Source organism: Natator depressus, chromosome 10, assembly GCF_965152275.1.
Source record: "Natator depressus isolate rNatDep1 chromosome 10, rNatDep2.hap1, whole genome shotgun sequence".
In the NCBI taxonomy this organism is placed as follows: domain Eukaryota; kingdom Metazoa; phylum Chordata; order Testudines; family Cheloniidae; genus Natator; species Natator depressus.
Window position 1 is genome coordinate 14,609,595 of NC_134243.1, and position 22,868 is coordinate 14,632,462.

Genomic DNA, 22,868 nt, shown 5'->3' on the forward strand with positions numbered 1-22,868 from the left:
GAGTTTTGTTCAACAAGACATCGTCCAAAAATGTCATTAAAGTATAAGTCAAATAACATTTCCACCCTAGACCAGGGAGCACTGACAGGTAATTAAAGTAGACCTGTTACACTATTTAATATAACGAGCTTGATAACTTCTGAACTTTAAAAAGGTACAGACAAGATGAAAGAAAAAGATCAAAGTAACCTTTTGAAATCATAAACATATCTAATATATCAGTGTGGGTGTCTTTTCCATGTTATGCTTATTAAAACATTCTTTAATTACCTCACTACAAGATGAATAATGTTCAGTTGCATTCCTTCCACACTGAGTACATACCAGCTTGAGAAATCACATGTGAGACTCTGATTAAATCAATATAAAGGTTAATACCCTCCTGAGGGAGCGTTGGTCATGTTATCCATAGGATAACTGAATCTGAACTAGGATATGACTTTCCCACAGTTGACTAGCTCATTTTAATTAGACAAATGAAATGAATAGTTAGAAGTAGCTACAGGGAACACACTTCCAGTAAAACTATACAGTATTTTAATCCTAATTAAGTACACTAGCTGTTCTGAAGTAGGGTGTGTTTCTATCTGTCTGTCTGTCTAAAAGGAAGCCAAAATCAGGCCTTCCACTTGTGTTTTGAGTCACTTATTCTTTATTGCCTCTTAGGAATAAATGTTTTGAGCATTAAAACAGGTCTCCCAGATTATACAGGAATCCCTGAATCCTGAAAGGAAAATTCGAAGGAGTTTACAGAAAAGAGTGCCAGCACTGGACTTCGCAGCATAGATGAACAGAGCACTATATCATATTACAGGGATATGCGGTTCATGTGCTGAAACACTATGAATGTATAGAAGACTATAGAATTATGTATAGAAGAGTAACCTGACACTAGCTTAAGAGATTGCGGGAGGAGCTGGAGAGAGGCTAAGGAGTTTTGCTCTTCTATGCTTAAAGGTGCCTGGGGACTCCAAAGGAATGATGACAAACCCTGGCTTGGGCCCAGTTGATCTCTCACTCCCAGGCAGCTCTCACCTGCCCCTTCCTGACGGACCCTCTCTGAGGTCAGGCTCTCCCATTTATATGGCCCAGGTGGCCTCTCTTAAAACCCGCTTAGAAGTCACCTCTTCCCTCTCCAAGGCCAGTGTCACCCTCAGAGCAGAAGTTATCCTTAACTAACCTGCTGACGTTCTGTAAAGATAGTACTGCTGTAACAGATCGGGAAGATGCAGTGAAAGTACCAGTATAACTTTTCTTCTACAAAAACATTTGATGGGGCTCCACATGAAAAATTAATAGCTGTGAGAAAGTGATGGAATAAGAGCTAAATTAGGGTAGCAGTTCAAATACTGGCTTTAAGGGCAGGAGACAAAGGACAACCATAGATGGAACCAGAGAAATGTTTTCAGACTTCTGCTGCTGCTAACATCTCCCACCCCATAATCGGGATGGCTGCACTGATGCCCTGTCTTCCTCTGGTGTACCAACAAAGCTTCCCTAAAGTGGATAAGGCTCAACTGATTTACACCAGTTACAGATCTAGCCCTCTATCTCCAAACGTGCAGATAATCATAAATGTGGAAGCCAGTAATACTCAGACAGTCTTTTATCCTGTAGCAAAGATTCTGAAGCATGAATCAAATTAGGGCCTAATCCTTCTTCCAGCAAAGCCAATGGCAAAACTCTCCATAATTTCAATGTGAGCAGGCACTCAGCAGCATCTATTTCTATCACAAGTGTGATTTAAAATGCCATGTTTCAATGAGACAGTATCACTAGAGAGAAGCTGGAGAATAGATGGAGGCTGGAGGGAGAACATCTACAGTAATTAGAGGCAGAGAAGCAGCTAGCATTTGAGATAGTGCATAGCTAATTGGAACCTGCTGGGTTGGGCTTCAAGGACACAGGAGTGGAAGAAAGGAGTTGGAAAAAAAAATTTCCTCCGAAACATCCACAAGAGTGGTTTCTCTAGGACCCCTGTAGCCTAATTTGCCCCTGTGATCACAGGTACCTTTTCATTAGTTAGAAAGTCCAGTCTGTGTTTGAATTAACTTCAGATTCCCCAAAATCACACCGGTGTCTGGGCCATCCACCCATCCTGCTGCATCTCCATGTAGTTCTAGTACTTTAGAGAGTTGAAGTAAAACAGTTTTAAACTGATGTCAGCCAAATCCATACAAGTCAGGGCATGGTGGCATAAAGCTCCCTTTTGCATCATCCTGGTCTGTGTAGGGCCTCTCTCTACATTGTGTGACGCAGCCTGCTATCCAAGATGGCATGGCCGCACCCCCTTTTCCTCTGCTATCCTCTGAGAGCCACTTTTCTAGCTGGAAGATAACCAACACACCAGGCTGATCCTTCCTATGCTGGTTACATCTGGTAAAGTTCAGGGCAATTGCACCGGTATTCCCGCTCTGTGGTCCACCAAGGACACTCACTTAAAGGTTTCTGGTTTCCAGCCATCACCTCTTGGGGAGAGACCTGTACCTTCCTCCCATGTGATGGGGGTTTTCCAGGCTGCACAGCTCCTTCCCTACACTGTGATATTCCCAGCAAGCCAGATTGCCAAAACAAGCCAGCATCTGTGCTTTGTTTCCTCTCCAGAGGCTATGAACAGAGTAATTGCCAGCAGTAACAAGTTACCCCACAAGCTCTTTCCAAGCAAGCACATTTATTCTTAAGGTGAAAGCATTACAAAGAAAATATATTTAAATATAACAAAAGAACCTATATGCATGCTAAAAGGCTTAGCAGAGGTCATCCCCAAGCCCAACTTCAGGCTCTGGTAGGTTTCCCTCCCTCTAAACCCACAACTGAGTTTTTCCCATGATTAAAATTTCATGGTTGTATCAGATTCAGAATCAGAACCAAGATTGGCCAGGCTGCCTGGGTTTGTTTGTTTGTTTGTTTGTTTACACAGTCTCTGGGAACAGGTAATCAGCAGACAAATACCTTCTCCTCAGGTCATAGCTTCAAAAGGCAGGGAGGTTGCATAAACAGAAGGGAGGAATTTGCATTAACTTCTCCTTAGGTATTCTCCAGGAATTCCACTTCACAGTTATTGTCCCAAAAGCCAATTCTTGTCTGGCACATTTTCAATATAGTCTTTGAACTCCCAGGCCTCACATCACATCTTCTCTTACCCCCCCCCCACCCCCGAAAGGTTGCATTCAATCCCCGCCCACAATAATTGTCAGAAACCAGGGCATGGGCAGTCAGGTCCAGTGGTTAAATCTGTAAGCAGCAGAGCCTGAAGGGGTTGTCAGCCAGTGTCTGCAGCCAAGGTTCATGCCAAGGTCAAGAGCTGGGGACTGGAGCACCAAGTCAATAACCAGAAGCTGGAGGATAGGGCAAGGAGGCAGGAACAAGGAACAAAGTAGGATCTGTCTGAGCAGCAGGTGAGGAGCAGCCTTATTGCACAGATAACTTTCTGGCTTAAGTAGTAGGGCTTGGCCAATCAGAGGTCATGAGAGGGGCTGCCAGTCATCTCTATCATGGGCAGCATCTCCAGTAGTGACTGATCTCCCAGGATGAATGGTGCATTGACCTTGGCTCCGCCAAGGCTGCCTGGGGGTGGAGTGCCTGCCCACAGAATTGAGTTCAAGTCCCACAAATCTTCACATCAGTACATTAACTTTGTATTTAATACAGTGAACCCCAGAGATATCTAACCTTAATTCAATAAGGTCTTCCAAGGATATGCAGGAAATTGCTATCGTTGTCACAATGTCTGCTTTACAATAAGATTATTCTAGCAGTGAAGCAAAAGACAGTCACATCACACCAGAAGAACTGGCTCTCTGTGTACGTTATTCCAGCTACCTCCTGCTGACAGCCCTTTACCCAGTAAGCTTTGAAAATAAGGATTATCATGTTTCCAAGGACCAGATGATTCCCCCTAGATCCATAGATTGACTGACGTGGATGCCATCTCTGCAAAATGTAACCCTAGACCTCTCAGAGGGCCCTTTGTGTAACTGGAGAGCCTCGCATTGGGACAGTGCAGAAAGGGATGGAAAAAGTCACTATATCCATCCCCCCATCCTCTTTCAACCTGGGGTTCTGCTTAAAGGTTAGTACAGCCTCTTTGCCTATGGAAACCCGGCTTAGAGGGGAGCAGAGAGACATAATGGAGACAGTGGCATATTAGGGGTATTACCAATAAGCTCTGCTGCTGGAGAGCTAAAAAGGTGGAGAATGGACATAAGTGATGGTGTAGAGGAGGCTTCCGCGTGGTATTAAATCTCCTGCTCGTCCCAGGGAGGGGCATACCCAACTGAACAATCTGGTGAAAACTCAGTGAGTTGAGCCCTTTGTCGTTTACCTCGCCCTGCTCAGCTCTTTCCCAAGAGTTTTTCCCCCAAGGGAGTGAGCAGTCTGGCCACCTGTGCGTTGTAGAAAAGGCAAGCGGCGGTAGTGACTGAACATGGCAACGCTCATTGGCTGTGCTGGATGCACAGTGCTTTGGGAGGCAATTTAATGGGAAAAGAGGAACATTATTAATAATTGATTTTTTTTTATGTTTACTGTTTGCCACTTTATTTTCGTATTTCTGATAAAACACCTGTTTTAATATTCTGCCTCTGACAAGCTCCTTCATAAATATTTATACTTCACCATATAAAAAATTAAAGCTTTTAATTAAACCATCATCATAATTTTAAGGCAATAAATGCATTAAATTTGAATAAACAGCAGCGTTTAACTAAATATGTACACTTTTCAAGAGATTGTTATCATTGTTCTTCCTGGGAAAAGGACACGTGCAACATGGAAATGGTCACACAGCACTCACCAGAAAGACTGGTGTCTAATGACTGGGCTCTAAGTCACATCACTTAAGAGCAGTACCCGTGAGGGAGGGAAAGAAGGAAGAATGAATAGTAGAAAAGAGGTCCATTGTGATTCTGCACTGTAGATGTTCTATCAGTCCACTGCAGCACCTGGATGAATTGGGGCTGCCTTCCATTACTTGACAGACATTTTCCTCCTCAACCTTCAATAGTTTCAATGTCAGGGAGCTCTAGCTCTTCCCTTACTTATTCGTAACCTATTTTAGAATTCAGAACGACTTTTAACAGTCTACACGGAGTCAGGAGAAGTTCCTTATAAAGGAAATAATTATTTGTCTGCTGAAGTTATTATCCACCAATATGGAACTTTGAAGAAACTAAAAAAGAATGGTCTTTAAAAAAAACAACAACATTGTCATATTATTTGTATGTTAAAATTACTGAACTGGAAAAAGTGCCTTTCAAAGGGGCTAGTTGTCATATAAAGGTGTACATTAGAGGCAAGGTTATCTTCTCCATAGTAATTCAAAGAGAGCTTTTAGAAGCAGAAGCACTGACCCCCATACAGATTAGACACAAGATTTCGCTTTAATTTAAATGTGTTCTATGTTTGAAACTTTCATAAGAGAGCACTTTAAAGTGAAATTGATTGTGAATAATTTAACTCCATGGATAAGCATACATTGCCGCTTTTTTCTTATCAGGAATACATACAGAGGGAAGATATATGGCCTTTCCTCACCAAGAAAGTTCACCACCATTATTTCAGTAGCAAGAGTATGCTACAGAGTTTTACAAACATCTGGGCAGCTGATAAAACCAGTGGTAGAGATGGGGAGGATGCTTCCTGCCAAGAAAGTCGTCAACGCTGGCAGACATGCTCTGAAGCTTTTCAGTGCCACTTAGTAGCCAGAAAGAGAGAGGAGTAAAAAACTATTGGGGCTATCAATCATAAAGCAGACTGGAGACCTTTAACCTTATGTTCCAGCTACTCTAAATATTGCCTGAAGCTATTTTTTGTTGTTTTGTTTTGTTTGACTGTAAAGCAATTAATAGCCAGGAAAACTGCCTACCTGATAATTTTTCTAATTCATATGTTGCTCTGCAGACCGATCCCCCGAGCCCCTCTTGTGAAACGCTGAGTGCCTTTAACTTCCATGGTGGGGTAGGACACTCAGCAAGAGGTGGTCAAGCACTATATACCATTGGTCCCCTAGCAAGAGTGGAGTGGTGGGAGAACTGCAAATGCCACTCCTGTTCTCCGTGGCACAGCTGGTAATTCCTTGTTGTTTTCACTACTCTGCCAAGTTCTTTGGGTGCAGCAATTTGAATTCAAACGTAGCTATGTGAAACCAAACTATGTTCTACTGCCAGGGGCACCAGAACAGGGAGGGCCAGGGGGCCATGGCCCCATCACTTTTAGAAGTGGGAGGGTTACGCCCGTCCACCTTTTACCAGCCATAAGGGCGAATGACAGGGGGGAATGGGACAGAGAGGTGTGAGCGGAGCTGGGGTCTTAGGGGAAGAGGTGGTGAGAGAAAGGGTGGCACAGGGGAGCAGGGCCATTGTTCAGGCACTAGTGCCCCCCCCATACACACACTTTTAGGGAGCTTCCACCGCTCCTATCTACTGCTGCTAGACCTTACTAGTTCCACTATGAATGTCATCCAGGCTATTCTTACATGCCTTAATAAACTGGGGCTTCAAGAAGGCTTGGCAGGGTGTTCATTTAAAACACAGCTCCTTGCAACATATTGAAACTATACAATTGGCCTGGGTTGCACAGGAGGATTCTTTAAAGCTTGTTTTGGCAAATAATATTATGCCAGATTATTCCCCCTGCATCTGTAACCAGGGTGGACTCTGATCAGGCTAATCCAAGGTGGTGGTACAGAAGTAGGGCACCCAGCTTCATCTGCTTTTCTCCCAATCCTAAAGGTCTTCTGTAAGTGTAGTGTGAATGAGGAGAGGGTGGGCTGGAATGGGGCTGGGGGAGATAGCCACTCTCCATAATAGTATATGGAGTCCAAAGGAAAGACAACGGGAAAATAATGCTGAGTTTGAACTGCTCTAGACCTATAATCCAACTACTTTTATAGAAGCTCCAATGGTAGATATAGAACAAACATCAATCATTAAAGAGAAACATGTTTCTAATCATTCTCTGGGAAGGATTTCCTGATGCAAACTCCTTACCCAGCCTCTCTGTAGAACTGCAGGTTATACGCTCACCCTGAGAGCTCTGAAGCACACTGCAGACGAAAAATGCCTTCTCTTGTTCTTGCCAGGCAACTTCTAGTACAAATGGAATTTCAACCAACACCTGCTCCATAAAGGCAGGATTGTATATGTCCAGCCAGATCACATCCCAGACACAGGCATCGCTGCCGCAGCAGGAGTCTCTCCTGTCTTTCATAAGCAAACAGGAACTATGTTACATTAGTAGGGATGAGTAAGATTGCTACCAGTGAGTTTGGATTCCCTCTACTAAGTAGTGCAGATTCTTATTTTAAGTTATTCTAGAGTAAATCAGCAGCAGAGCGAGGTTGGCAACAGTTTTCCCATCCCACGAAAATTTGAAATATTGAAAAATTTTCCCATCCCTCGACAGGACAAAAAGTCAAACTCCCAAAAATAAAATAAAATAAATAGGCTAAGGTCAACTGAAACATTTCATTTAGATCATTTAAATACATTTCATTTTGATTTTTACCATTTATTTATTTTGTTATAATTAACTTAAATTTCAAAAAGAAAAATCTTCTTGAACAGGAAAACTGGAATTTGCTTGGAAAATGTCAAACATGACATCTTGAAAATTAAAAATAAAATTTCAAAATGTTTGAGCTGAAACATTCATCACCGTTTCCCACAAAAGGTTTTGGTTTCAACAAATCAGCATTTATGGCCAAAAAAACAAAACAAAAAAACAAACATTCAGTTGAAAAATTCCCAACCAGGTCTAATCAAGAGCAACTCCATTGAATTCAATGGAGTTGCACTGGTATAAGACGAGAAATTGTCCCAGACTCTGTTAACAAACAATATTCAGGAAAGAATCCTCTTCATCCGACCTTCAGCTTCCACCCACAATTCTGCTATAATGCACAAAGTCCCTCTTTTCTTTGTTTTAAAGAAAAAAAAAAGTTGGAAAAGGCAGCAGTCCCATTTTGTTTTATATGCAAATCTTTTTCCCCAGTTAGTTCCAAGTCCTTCCCTTTTGCAGCTCCAGCACTGTACACTAATGTTACAGTTCATCTTTGAAACAAAAAGCTATTTTATTTATACTCTTTCAGGATTTAAGCAAAGCTCAGCTGGGGCAGGCAGGGGGCTGAAGTAATCTTGCTAAGCCTTTTTTGAAAGATTAGACATTTTCTTTCCATCCCTGTTCGGCACCTAACCACAGCACAGAACGACAGGAAAACTAGCACATGCTTGGCTGAGCTTGTCATTAACAAGGATGCTTATCTGTAGGGTCTCTCTCGCTCTCTCTCAAGCTGTCTCCAAAAGGAAAGGACACGACCAGAGAACTGAAAAATATCTTATTAAAAGTTTTAGTATTTCAAAACAACTGTTTTAAATCAGTAACTGTCACTATTTGATGCATGTCAATAATATCCACATAAGGTGAGAGGGGAGTCTCAAGGCGTTGGCATGGAACTTGTGAGATTTGGGTTCTCGTCCCACCTCTGGACAGGCTTCCTGGGTGACCCAGGCAGGTAATTAAATCTGAGTGCCTCAGTTCCCCAGACTATAAAATGGTGATCTCGGCTATGCCTGTTCGATCTATTTAGATTGTAAATTCTTCAGAGCAGAGATGCTCTCTTATGGGCCTCTGATCTCAGTTAGGGTTTCCAGACTGTACCGCAAGTAATACGGTATACAAAAAAAAACCATACAATTAGGACAGATCCTCAAGGTTTTGCAACTAGGTACTTAAGGTTGATCACCTAAAATAGTTATTTAGACATCTAAAGAATTGTCTGGATTTTCAAAGGTACTAAACACCAAGCCATTCCCATTGACTTTCATAGGATATAAAGGTATACAGAGTACATATATACATACCAACAATCATAGAATCTAGAGAGGAAGGATGGGCCACTGGTCCAGTACTAGCCAGAGACCTAGATTCAATTCCCTGCTCCACCACAGACTTCCTGTGTGACAGTGGGCAACTCACTCAGTCTCTCTGGGCTTCAGTTCTGTACAACAGCATTTTCCCTGCCTCACAGGATGTGTTGTGAGGATAAATACATTAAAGATTTTGAGGCACTCAGAGATTATGGTAATTGGAGCCATAAATACCTAGAGTAGATAGAGATTTTAAAGGATGAGCACCCTCTGGCAACAAAACGGGTGGCAACAAAACATACTTTCCTAAAAGAGATAGTGGGGAAGAAGAAAAAAAACTTAATGAAATGGAGTTTGCCGCAAACCAGTGACCAAGGTATAGAACTAAGAGGCTGCGGTACTTTAGGTAAGGCATAGTTGTGACGGGTTGGACCCCCCCTTCTGGGATGCCACCTGATGTATTGGGATTTCACGGAGCCTCTCCTGCTCAATCAGCCTGGGTTCCCTCTCTGTGCTTTGCTGAATTAGGCTCTCCAGCCTCTTGCAGAGCACACACACACACACGATGAGACCATACCCTGCTGCAGACACAGACTGAAGTCAGCTCTGTGTGAGAGGACTCCCCCAGCACTCATGTAGACACCCCCTTTGAGAGATAAACCCAAAATAACCCTGCCTTGTGCTGTATAGAAAAATCTGCACAGCACAAGCTCATAAAAATCCACCCTGTTCCTCAATGTGAAGAGAGATGTGTACGACTTCTTGCGCCCCCAGTTAGAAATTGTACAAACTGAGTTATATTATAAACAAGAAATAAGTTTATTAACTACAAAAGGTGAATTTTAAGTGAACATAAGGGATAATAGACAGGACAAAACAGATTACTGAGCAAATAAAACAAAGTATGCAAACTAAGCTCAATATACTTAAGAAACAGGTTGCAAAATGTAATTTCTTACCCTAAATGTTATTTTAGGCAGGTTGCAAAGTTTCTGTGGTTCAAAGTTCCAGTAATATTCCTTTTCAGGCCCCCGCCACCCCCCCTTCCCTTCAGGTGGCTTTAGCAGTCTTTCTTCTTGGGCAGACAGGCCATGGAGAGGACGAGTCCTGTTTACATAAGGTGGGAATCCCTTGTTTCCCAAACTTGACCACCCTTCCCTCCCAGTGGAAAGTTACAAGTCATCCCAGATAATGTTTAGTATCAGATAACAAGACCACCTGACCTAGTAGTGTGACAGTTATGTCCCCGGATGCCTTCCAGGAGGGAGAGAGATTAGTATCTTCATGGTCTTGTTGTTCCTTCCTGATGGCCCATCAAATCTGATGGCCTGTCGTCTGGCAGGTGTCTTCCCAATACACACCCACTTGTAATGGTTACATAATCCATATTCATAACTTTAGATACAGATATGATACATGCATACAAATCAGATAATCACATTCAGTAAATTATAACCTCTCCAATGATACCTTACAAGATCTATCTTGCATAAAGTATATCTCAGTTATGTCATATCCATATAATAATCATATTTCCATAAAGAATATGGAGTGCAACGTCACAATAGTCACACCTTGTTTTGCCGGGATTATATCTCTTATTTAAAAATATGGTACTGTAACTAGTTTATAATTCTGGTGGGTGGAGAATATTGTTACAGCTTATTAACACTCTACCGAGTTTTTCCTCCAATCAGCTGCAGAGCGTGTTTAAGAGTTACAAATCCCCAAACCAGCTTTTGTTTTTGATTAAATGTGTTCCCTTTTCCTTGCTCAGAATCTAGCAGGATTGGGCCTTCAAACAATGTATCAAGGCTATGCAGCAAGGAAGTGGGATTTATACCATACAGCTGAGGGGATAAATCAGGTTCATAAAGCATGTTATTTCCAGCTGGGATATTCTACATACTGTTTTTCAGAAGCCGCAGGAGCTGTTTCCTTTTCCCCTTACAGCTGCTTCAATTTGTGACAAAATGGTTTAAACAACTGAGCGGATGCTAAGGACATTTTAAAAAGACTGACATATTTAAATTAAATTTATATTTTTAAGTGATGAGCATGCAGAGGGAATGGGAGGGAGCTCTCCTTGTTGGGCATGTTGCGTGTAACTACCACAGTACTAGTTTTACCATCAAGAAAACTTTCTCCGATTAACTTGTGTTATCACACAGTAAATCTGACTCATGTTCATTGCAGGGTCACCTTCTGAAGGCTGTATATCCAGAAATAAAAGTCACAGCATGGCCAGTCTCAATGGGGGTGTTCGCTGTTCACTGGCACACACTTGGGAATGGGGTCTGATCCTGAATGTGAGGTGCAGGAGCCAGAGGTAGGTTCTCCTTGGGCCCAGCTGGTGGGGTTAACCTCCTCTCCAACATCCCCTGGCTGAACTAGCCAGGGCAGATACTCCAATGTGATTCAGTCCTTTTGCACCAGTCAGGTACTGGAAAACAGCTGGATTTCTTCATTTATGCCAGGGCATGAACAGAGCCAGCCCCAGAAGATGAAGAGAGACACCATCAACTCCCTTGCAACCCCCCTACCCTCAACTGTACCCCAGGGAAGCTGAACTTGGGCCAATGCACATGCATCTTCATTTTATTACAGCTAAGAACCAAATCAAGACTTTAGCGGTCTGTAGGCAGCTGAACCAAAAGGGAATCCCTGCCCCAAGCCCCATAACGGATCCAGCAGGAGCTACACTAAAGAGAACTGCTGCAGATCCAGATGGGTGATTTCATCAGCTGTGGAACCCCCCCCCCCCCCTTAGAGTATGATGAGTAGTTACCACTTTCTGGAGTAGACTAAACGATCTTTAAAAATCATCTGCTTTTTCATCCCAATATGATTTTTTTAAGTAAACAACCAGAATGGCTTCAAGTATCAATCCAACCATTGTACGTGCCTCTGAAGAGGCAGGGATAAGAATAACAGAGAACTGAAGTGGGTAGCAGGGAATAATAAATAGGACTGAAGAGAAGAAAGAATGAGCCCCCTTAGGGTTATATTTGGCATCCAGCTGAGAGGTCTATCCGTACAGAGAAGATTTTTTTTTTACATTGAAATATGAATTATAAAGTAATATTACAAAGGCTTTCCTGCTTTAAGTATGAAAAAAAGTAATTATAAGAATTACCCAAATGTTAAATGGTTTAAGAGAAATAACTAAAATACATATGATTCCTCTCTCCCTAGTGAAATGATTTGCACGACAAACGAACAATTTTTTTGAAATCATTCATTTTAAAATGCAAATATTTTAATAGGTTTCTTTTAATATATATGATAATGAGCTCACGGATGAGGCACAAACCACAGGCCAAGTAAGCAGATGTCTTGTCAACAAGGTCTAGAATTTAGAATCATTAGGCTCTTTTAAGAAACACACTTACTCTGACATAAAACTGAAGCATATTATAATATTTCAAATTCACACTGCTCTATGTGACACTTTTTCCTCATTAAAATGAAGAATGACACAGCCAAAGAGACAGCCCCACTTCCCCCCGCTTTGTATCTGTAGTTCAAAAGATGTCTCTAGCAAATTGTCCCAGAGAGACAAAATATTAAGCACCTTGAGTGCTGTACCGCATACAATTAATTCACAGTCTCGGAACATTTTTAACATGTTCTGGTGGCCAGTGAAATAATAAGTAGTTGTTGCTCATTGTTCTCATTTTGTTTCTTTTCTCTCCTTTGCATCTTGTCAACCCATTTAACTCCATTTATTTTTCTGGATGTCAATTCCTTTACCTCACAATATATGAAGAAGCTAAATTTTCTTAATCAAAAGGCCAAATATTCAGGTGGCATTGTCCAAACGGAATGCTATACATATAAAAACAGGGTTGTTCTGAAATTGCACCAGATGACAGTGAATATGATCATTAAACAAACATCATAAAAATTAGGTCCATTTCTAACTGGGTTAGAGTTAATTAGCTATGGCATTGGAATGTTTAATATTTGGGGAAATGCTGTGCAGAAAGGGCCTGATCAAAAGGTCACTGAAGTCAATGGGACAACTCCTACTGACCTCAATGGGTTTTGGATCCCGCCCCAATATTTTCCCTATTGTACACACACGACTCCATTGTTGACATATACATGTGTGCCTATTCAAGGGTAGAATTTTTCCTTCCTGATTTCTCTAATGTGCTGAAGATCATTTCAACATTTCTAGTACTTCTCTGGGAACATAGTGGGTGTGAGTAAATACAGCTGGGAGGTCTGTAATTAATTAATTAAGTCCTGCTGCTGTCCACTCTGTTTTAGACATTCTAGGAAAACTGTTTAAGAGGAATTGTACAGCAGGGTCTGATGTAACAACACCACAGGTGCAAAACAGAGGAATCTGCAGGAGGACATATTCTTACCCAACAGAGGCTTTGATGTTACAGTCTACATCAGTAGGTGACTTCACACCTAACTTTCAGCCAATTCCTTCAAATTAACAATGAGGGGGTGATAGTGTTTGTTTAAAGGCAGCTTTAGGAAAGGTGGAGACCAACCCCTGGCACATCTCCAGAACTAAGCAGGGATCCTCAGTGCAAAGGTTCGGCATTGCTTACTGAAGATGGGGAAATGAGCATCTTCCTCAACAGCTTCATTGCAGAAGAATGAAGTATATAATCGTCAGACTTGTTATTTTTATTACAATAGCACTTAGGAGCCTTAGTCAAGGATCCAGGACTCCATTGTGCTGAGCATGATACAAGTAGATAAAGGAGACCGTTCCTACCCCAGAAAGCTCAGTCTACATGTCCACAAGGGATGCAAGAGGTGGACAAGAGAGATAAAAGGACAGCATGGGTGGCCAGTAGGATACAGTAATGAAACGAACAGAGTTTAGCAGGAAACAAGAAGTCACAGGTTGCTCCGGCACAGCTCTAATTTCAGCAGCTCAGCTCCCTTCTTGTAGTGTTTTTATATTCCTGGCAGATAGTAGCAGACTCATAAAAAGGAAATTTCAGAGTAGCAGCCATGTTAGTCTGTATCCATAAAAATAAAAGGAGTACTTGTGGCACCGTAGAGACTAAGAAATATATTAGAGCATAAGCTTTTGTGAGCTACAGCCCACTTCATCGGATGCATACAGTGGAAAATATAGTGGGGAGATTTTATATACACAGAGAACATGAAACAATGGGTGTTACCATACACACTGTAACAAGAGTGATCAGGAAAGGTGAGCTATTACCAGCAGGAGAGCCGGGGAAAGGGGGGTATACGGGGGGAGGGGGGGGGAGAGAACTTTTTGTAGTGATAATCAAGGTGGGCCATTTCCAGCAGTTGACAAGGACAGTAGGAGGGGAAATAAACAAGGGGAAATAGTTTTACTTTGTGTAATGACACATCCACTCCCAGTCTTTATTCAAGCCTAAGTTAATTGTATCCAGTTTGCAAATTAATTCCAATTCAGCAGTCTCTCGTTGGAGTCTGGTTTTGAAGTTTTTTTTATTGAAGAATTGCCACTTTCAGGTCTGTAATCAAGTGACCAAAGAGATTGAAGTGTTCTGCGACTGGTTTTTGAATGTTATCATTCTTGACATCTGATTTGTGTCCATTTATTCTTTTACGTAAGACAGTCCAGTTTGCCCAATGTACATGGCAGAGGGGCATTGCTGGCACATTGTGGCATATATCACATTGGTAGATGCGCAGGTGAACGAGCCTCTGATAGTGTGGCTGATGTGATTAGGCCCTGTGATGGTGTCCCCTGAATAGATATGTGGACACAGTCGGCAACGGGCGTTGTTGCAAGGATAAGTTCCTGGGTTAGTGGTTCTGTAGCGTGGTTGCTGGTGAGTATTTGCTTCAGGTCTGTAAGCAAGGACTGGCCTGTCTCCCAAGATCCGTGAGAGTGATGGGTCATCCTTCAGGATAGGTTGTAGATCCCTGATGATGCGTTGGAGAGGTTTTAGTTGGGGGCTGAAGGTGATGGCTAGTGGCGTTCTGTTATTTTCTTTGTTGGGCCTGTCCTGTAGTAGGTAACTTCTGGGCACTCTTCTGGCTCTGTCAATTTGTTTCTTCACTTCAGCAGGTGGGTACTGTAGTTGTAAGAATGCTTGACAGAGATCTTGTAGGTGTTTGTCTCTGTCTGAGGGGTTGGAGCAAATGCGGTTGTATCGTAGAGCTTGGCTGTAGACAATGGATCATGTGGTGTGGTCTGGATGAAAGCTGGAGGCATGTAGGTAAGTATAGCGGTCAGTAGGTTTCCGGTATAGGGTGGTGTTTATGTGACCATCGCTTATTAGCACTGTAGTGTCCAGGAAGTGGATCTCTTGTGTGGACTGGTCCAGGCTGAGGTTGATGGTGGGATGGAAATTGTTGAAATCATGGTGGAATTCAATCTCTTTGGTCACTCGATTACAGACCTAAAAGTGGCACTTCTTCAAAAAAAAAAAAAAAAACTTCAAAACCAGACTCCAACGAGAGACTGCTGAATTGGAATTAATTTGCAAACTGGATACAATTAACTTAGGCTTGAATAAAGACTGGGAGTGGATGTGTCATTACACAAAGTAAAACTATTTCCCCTTGTTTATTTCCCCTCCTACTGTCCTTGTCAACTGCTGGAAATGGCCTACCTTGATTATCACTACAAAAAGTTCTCTCCCCCACCCCGTTCCCTCCTCGGCTCTCCTGCTGTTAATAGCTCACCTTTCCTGATCACTCTTGTCACAGTGTGTATGGTGACACCCATTGTTTCATGTTCTCTGTGTATATAAAATCTCCCCACTATATTTTCCACTGTATGCATCCGATGAAGTGAGCTGTAGCTCACGAAAGCTTATGCTCTAATAAATTTGTTAGTCTCTAAGGTGCCAAAAGTCCTCCTTTTCTTTTTAAAAAGGAAATTGGTATTCCTGATAGGAGATTGTTGAGAATCCTTTGAGAAGCCCGCCAAAATGCTGTATTGACATCCTGCATCTTAACTAGAACTGAAAGGGGAGGAGGGGAATCTAAGAGCTTGTCTACATGAACAATTAGTTTTCAACAAGTTCTACCCCAGGCTAGTCTGCCATGGACTAACAGTCCATGTGGATCCTGCTAATGCACATTAACAGTTCATTAATGTGCGGTTCTCTAGTCCTCTTTGAAATGGCACTAGGTCTAAGCACATAAACTGTCTGGACGAGTAAGCAGGGTCCAGCTAACCGTCAGCAGAGTCACACTCCATTTTGCTGCAAACTAATTGTTTGTGCAGTCAGTTCCTGAGTTTGGATCCATGAGATTTTAAAGGAAGAACTGAAGAAAGGACACAGCTACCAGTTTTGCAAATTCAGCATCATTTAGAGAAATTCTAAACTTTTGCAGAATTTCTCTAAACTCTCAATAATCTATTAGAAACAAGCTACAGCAGAAGAGATTTGTTTTAGTTATGATTGTTTACTGAGGGATCTGGTTAAGCTATGTAAGAACCTGATGTACAACCAATGAAGTTTGGCTTCCCATGATGATCCAAAGCGAATCTACCCTAGCTTTTTATTGAATATAGCATAGGCTCCAACTTTTCCCAGCACTGGTGGGTGCTCGCTGCCGGCCCCGCCCCGACTCCACCCCTGCCCTTCCCCCATTCCAACCCCTTCCCCAAAGTTCCTTCCCCAACTCCGCCCCTATTGGACTCCTTCCCCAAATCCCCACCCCGGCCTCTCCTCTTCCCGGAGCATACCGCATCCCCACTTCTCCCCCTTGCTCCCAGTGCTTGCCCCGCGAAACAGCTGTTTCACGGCAGCAAGCGCTGGGAGCAAAGGGGAGAAGTGGGGACGCAGTGTGCTCAGGGGAGCAGGTAGAGGTGGAGCAGAAGTGAGCTGGGTGAACTAAGTGAGCTGGGGCAGGGGGGTGGGGAGCTGCTGGTGGGTGCAGAGCACCCACCAATTTTTTCCCATGGGTGCTCCAGCCCCAGAGCACCCACGAAGTCGACGCCTATAGAATATAGTGTCAAGTTCAAAGTCTCAGTTCTTATTGTCAAGGTGCTCAACGGCCTACACATGATATCTAAAGGATCACATAAAGCTCCAGGAATAAATACTGTGGTCAACAGCTCCGCTCCTCTAGAACAATGGAACTCTACAATAAGGATGAAGCTCATCTGTGCAGGAGACAGAGCTTTTTGGGGGGCTGGTCTGAGACAGTGAAATAAACTCCCACGGGAGCTAAGGACCATCACACAAGCCTTCTGCTCCAAGTGCAAAGCACACTTCTTCAGCCTTGCCTTTGCTAATACAAACTCATAGCAACATGTACCTAAAATAATTTAATAAAATGCTATAAAAACTAAACACTCCACTGCACACACAATTCTCCCTCTGGGGAGAGGATGAGAAAAGAAACCACATGTGACAGATGTTAGTCATATCGCTTAATGCAGTAACTGGAAGGCACTCACCTACTGCGGCGATGAACGTGGTATATGAACCTACACAGACAAGAAATAGAATAGGAAACTCAATAGGTTTTGGATCCAGCCTTAAGTGTCTTGTCCTTCTGCACAATAGGTAGTGGTGCTCCAAGATAAAAGCAACTTTTAAGCAACCAAGCCCTTTGCTCTCAATGAATTTGAACTGAATATTTCTACTCCTGAGGGGGCTCTCTCGCATTATTTGAATATGGAACCAATTTCCACTGAACATTCGGAAAAATGGAATTATGGCATAAAGGGGAATTATGAGGCACCAAGAATCTGACCGCCAGTCTTTTTTCTTTTAAGAACATAATTTAAGCAGCTTCAAATGTTAAAAACATTACGGGGTTATTTAAAGAAAAAAAAGGGCAAGGTTCAACTTCTATAGATATAATGGTGATGGCACTTTGGAAGCCTCCAAGGTGCATAACCATTTTGAGGGTCTCTAGTGCAGAGCGCATGCACTTTATTTACTCTAGTACAGTCTACAGAACAGCACTGAAACAAGAAGAAATCAGCAACACTGCCAATGAAGTTTAAAACCACAAAGGTAGTGGAAGGCATATAAAATCAAAATTAACACATTTCCTTTTCAGGAAGTAACAATGTTCAGGGTGAATTCAATATCTTTAAAAAGCCCTGGTTTATCTCAGTCACATGACAGAGGATTGCTAAACAAGGGCATTGCCTTTAAATGTCAACAATTGTGCATTCAAGAGACAAAAGCATGATTCTTTGGGAGCCATTTCCCAACAGCTGAGCTGAGCTCATGCTTCAAGCCAAAGCATGAATTTCCAGATTTTCAAATGTTAGTATTTTCATAACTTTAGCCTTAATTTAGAACTTGCTGGCTTCCAAGTGTTTGGGGTTTTTTGCCCAATACTCTTATGAGAATATTATCAGCAGTCCTATGTCTGTCCAACCTCAACTGATCTTCACAAAATTTTAATGCCCGGGAATTGTATTTATAAGACAAAAGAAAAAAAATCCTTTTACATTAACTGTTGCAAATTCAGCATTAATGGTTCACTAAAGAAAATGTAATAATAAGATCATGCATGGTGTCACACAAACACACACGGGTAACCTAAAATTAAATGAGCTCCTGCTTTTGGTCTCCAAAAACTGAAGAAACTAGTTTCACACCAACATATCGGGTTATATAATTTTCACTGATACATATAGTTCCATTTGGAATGGAACACATTAAATTTGGATACAATTGAAATGCCCACTCTATGACCTTGCGTTTGTGATTTGGAGTCAGAATCTTAGCTAGCTCTTCTAGATAAGGAAATTATTTCCTTCCAGCCAGGAAAGTTTGGCCGGTTTATGCAGTTAATTTTATGTCAAGCAAGGGATCTAATAATGTGTTTATGGATCAGTTCATACATCCTAACTTTAACTCATTGTCTAGTGATACTAGTCCATTCTGTATGGGCTATTGGTCTCCTTTGATTGCTTACATTAAATACAACATGTAAAGATAGGCAAAGTGAAAAGTGATTTGATGACAGAATGTTGGATAGCTCTAACAAGAAGGAGGGATAACCGTTAGCAAATACCCATAGGGAGAGAGTGAATTCAGGTGATTTGGAAGGTTCCTACACCTGATACAGTAGAATACATTTTAGTTGATACCATTGGTGAACCTACAGACCAGACCCCATAAGATTTTCCTAGATATAGATACAGTTTTCTCCACTTTCAGTGCTCTTGCACATGTGCGTGCCCACACACACACACAGGGCCAGATCAACATTTGGTGTCATTTGGCATATCTCCATTAACTTCAGTTTACACAAGCAGAAGATATGTCTTACAGTTTCCAGATATAGTTACTGTGAGTGCCAGGCCCAGATTAACCAATGTGTATTCAGTGCTCCTGCACAGGGCCTCCATCTCAGCGGACTCCCCCGACCACCAGATTTGAGTGAGTGGCATTGTAACCTAGTGCACGGGGTCACAATGCCACTCAGGTTTGGCTCGGCTGCCCCTCTGTCATGACAGGAGGGGAGATGGCCACGGCTGGGCCAAATATGAGTGAAGGTGCCCCCTCCCATCCTAAATTCCATAGTGCACAGGGCCCCAAAATTCTGTAATCCGGCACGGATTAGTGCAGATCAAGTCATCTATCTTTAATTATTTTAACACTGGTAGTTAGCACTCCTCTCCAATTCCTGTAGAGAGGAAACGGAAGCAAAGTAATATATGGAGATTCTCAAATAAGGCTGGGTGGGAAACAGATTTTCTCATCCCATGAGACTTTGACATTTAAAAAAAAAAAAAAAAGATTCCAAGTCAGGAAAAAAATAGTTGAAATCTTGAAAATTTTCAAAAACTGAAAATGTTTTGGTTTGTGTAAAAGCATTCTATTACGCTATTTCAAAACATTTTGTTTAAATTTCAACCTTTTCCTTTTTTTTTTTTTATTAAAAAAAAATCTTTAGTGTAAGTTTACTAAAATTTCAAAACCAAGTTACTTTGGCTAGAAAAACAAACTTTCTGGTTCAACAATCTCAAAACTTTTACCAAAAATTTTTCAAGATGGATGTGTCAGCAAAACTCAAAACTTGCACAGTTTTGGCTTTGACAAATCAGGATTTTTCAGTGAAAAAAAAATGTTTTGTCAGAGAGTTCCCAAACAGCGCTATGCTCAAATATTGCACTTATGATCAGGGCCCTACCAAATTCATGGCCATGAAAAACGGGTCACGGCCCATAGGCACTGGAGCACCCACAGAAAAAAATTAGCTGGTGCTTAGCACCCACTGGCAGCCAGCTGCCCCCCTCTCTCCCAGCACCTCCCACCCACTGCAATCAGCTTTTCCACAGCGTGCAGGAGGTGCTGGGGAGAGGGCGCACTCAGGGGAGGAGGTGGAATGGGGTGGGAAGAGGTGGGACCTTGCGGGAAGGGGTGGAGTGGGGTCAAAGCCTGGGGCTGAGTGAGGACTGAGCACCCCCAGGGAAAGGAGGAAGCCAGCACCTGCATCACAGACCATGAAATCTGATCTCCCCATGAAATCTGGTGCCCAGCCAGGGGCTCCTACTCTGTGCAGGGCTCCAACTGCTAATTCTAGCCAGGGACGGGGAGGGACCAGACTTCCTCTTCCCCTGCAGGGGCCACTCCCAGGCATAGGCACCGACTCTGTGGATGCTCCGGGGCTGGAGCACCCATGGGGAAAAATTGGTGGGTGCTCTGCACCCACCGTCAGCTCCCCGCCCCCGCCCCCCCTGCCCCAGCTCACCTCCACCTCCTCCCCTGAGCGTGCCGCAGCCCCACTTCTCCCCCGAGCTCCCAGCGCTTGCCGCCGCGAAACAGTAGTTTTACAGCGGTAAGTGCTGGGAGGGAGTGGGGAGGAGGGGGAAAGTGGCATGCTCTGGGGAGAGGCAGGGCCAGGGCGGGGATTTGGGGAAGGAGTCCAATGGGGCAGGGAGGGGGTGCAGTTGGAGTTGGGGCGGGGACTTTGGGGAAGGGGTTGGAATGGGGGCAGGGCCGGGGTGGAGTTGGGGCAGGGCCAGGGGTGAGCACCCACCAACGCCAGGAAAAACTGGCTCCTATGCTCTCAGGGTGGGTCAGACCCACTGCCGGGAACCTCCCCTGCTGCAGGAAACTCCATGGTTCCAGCTGTTGTCACCGCCCCCACGTGGGAAGGCTGTGGCTCCAGCCCCCCAACTCAGGCAGGAGACTTCCAGGAAAACTAGACCTATGGTAACCCCCCACACCCCCCTCTGCACATACCATGTAACCCTCACTTCTGTGCTGCTGCTGAGCCTTTAGTGCTGAGAGCCCAGCCAGCAGCCTTACTCTCTGGCTGTCCAGCGGTGAAGGCAGGACCCCTGCCAGCAGCAGGGAAGAGGTAAGGGTGACAATCCCATAACCCCCCTACAAGAGCCTTGAGCCCTCCCCCACATGACCCACTTTCGGGTTGGGACCCCCATGATTACACCACCATGAAATTTCAGATGTAAATATCTGAAAACGTGAAATTGACGAATTTAAAAAAAATCTGGCCAAGAAATTGACCAAAATGGACCCGTGAATTTGGTAAGGCCCTAGTCATGATATCCAGAATCCTATGCAAGTTTCTCTGTGTTTCTTCCTCCTGGATAACTTCTCTTTCCAACCTCTCCCTTTTTCTTGATTGTTCTCTCCCTCATTGTCTTCTGACTTTTCTTTTTCTCAATGACTTTCTTCATTGTTAGAGTGTCCCATTTCTTCTGGCCCCACATATTCCACTTTTATATGTCTTTTTTCTTTTTGGCCTCCTGGGCCTTGAATTTATTGAAACCGAAGCCTACCACCACACCATGAACGAAAAAAAAACCAAAACAACCAGCTGCCAATTAACTGAGCACTATCCAGCTCCTGCACTGAATGGGGCAGGGGTCTTGGGGGGGGGGGGAGGGGCAGGAAAGCACATGCCTGTATAATTAAAGACCATAATCATAATGTATATGCACGAGGGGACCAACATAAGGTTGGCATTTCCAAACTTGTGAGTGAGTGATTTCGCAACCTTAACAATGTTCTTTTCAAATATTATATTTATTCACACACGCACAGAGAGAATACATGATATTGTGGGGGATATAAAGGTTTTACTAGCATGAATTAGGGATAGTCACATAAGGCTTAAAATATGTAAATAATACCAAATGAATTCTCATAGAAATTTCATATCACAATGCCACGTTTCATAGAGTTTTAAACATTTTTATTAGAACTATTACATGTAATTGATTGGCGCTATTTCTTCTAAAAATTATAACACCTCAAAAGACGACCTTTACAAAATTTTTTCTATATATAAAAATCCCACAATTTTAAAATCCAATATTTTGACCCCTTTATATATGTAAGACCATTAACAACAACAATAGCATTCTTCAAGAGTCTGAGCCAAACCCACTGAAGTCAATGGAAAGATTCCCATTGAATTCAATATACTTTGGATCAGGCCTCATATGAGGATCTCAAAGTACTATGGGCTTGATCCCATGCTCATTAAACTCAATGGCAAAGCTCCCATTGACTTCAGTAGTGCAGTACCAGGGCCTATACAAAGGTGAATAAGCATTATCCAGATTGTACAGATAGGGAAACTAGGAAGCACAATAAAATTAAATGACTTGCCCAAAATTACACAGCATGTCCATAGCAGTGCTGAGCACAGAATTGCGATCTGCCATGCCCTATCCACTGGACCCATGCAGTTTTTGTAGATTATTATATGCCTCAGTAATGTAGAAAATAAAGTTGTATGCGCAGTGTCACTAAGGAAGAAGAAATGAAGAGATAATTAGAATTGCCGCAGTGCAAGGACTCTGCTGTAGGGATGCTTATAATGACATTGCCTGCTTCTAGCAGATGGTGCTGTATTTTGCTTTAGTATTCAGTGAACCTACCAAAGTGGTAGGGCAATATCAACTTGGTAAGCATTTTACATCTTTTATTAAGGGCAACAAAGCAGAGTTTTCAAGTAGTTTTATGAATCTTTATATTTTTTTCTCCTCCTTCCTGAATTGAAATAAATGTCCCATATCTGTCAATTAGAAACACTGCAGCCTCATTTGTTAAGCTGGCACGACCT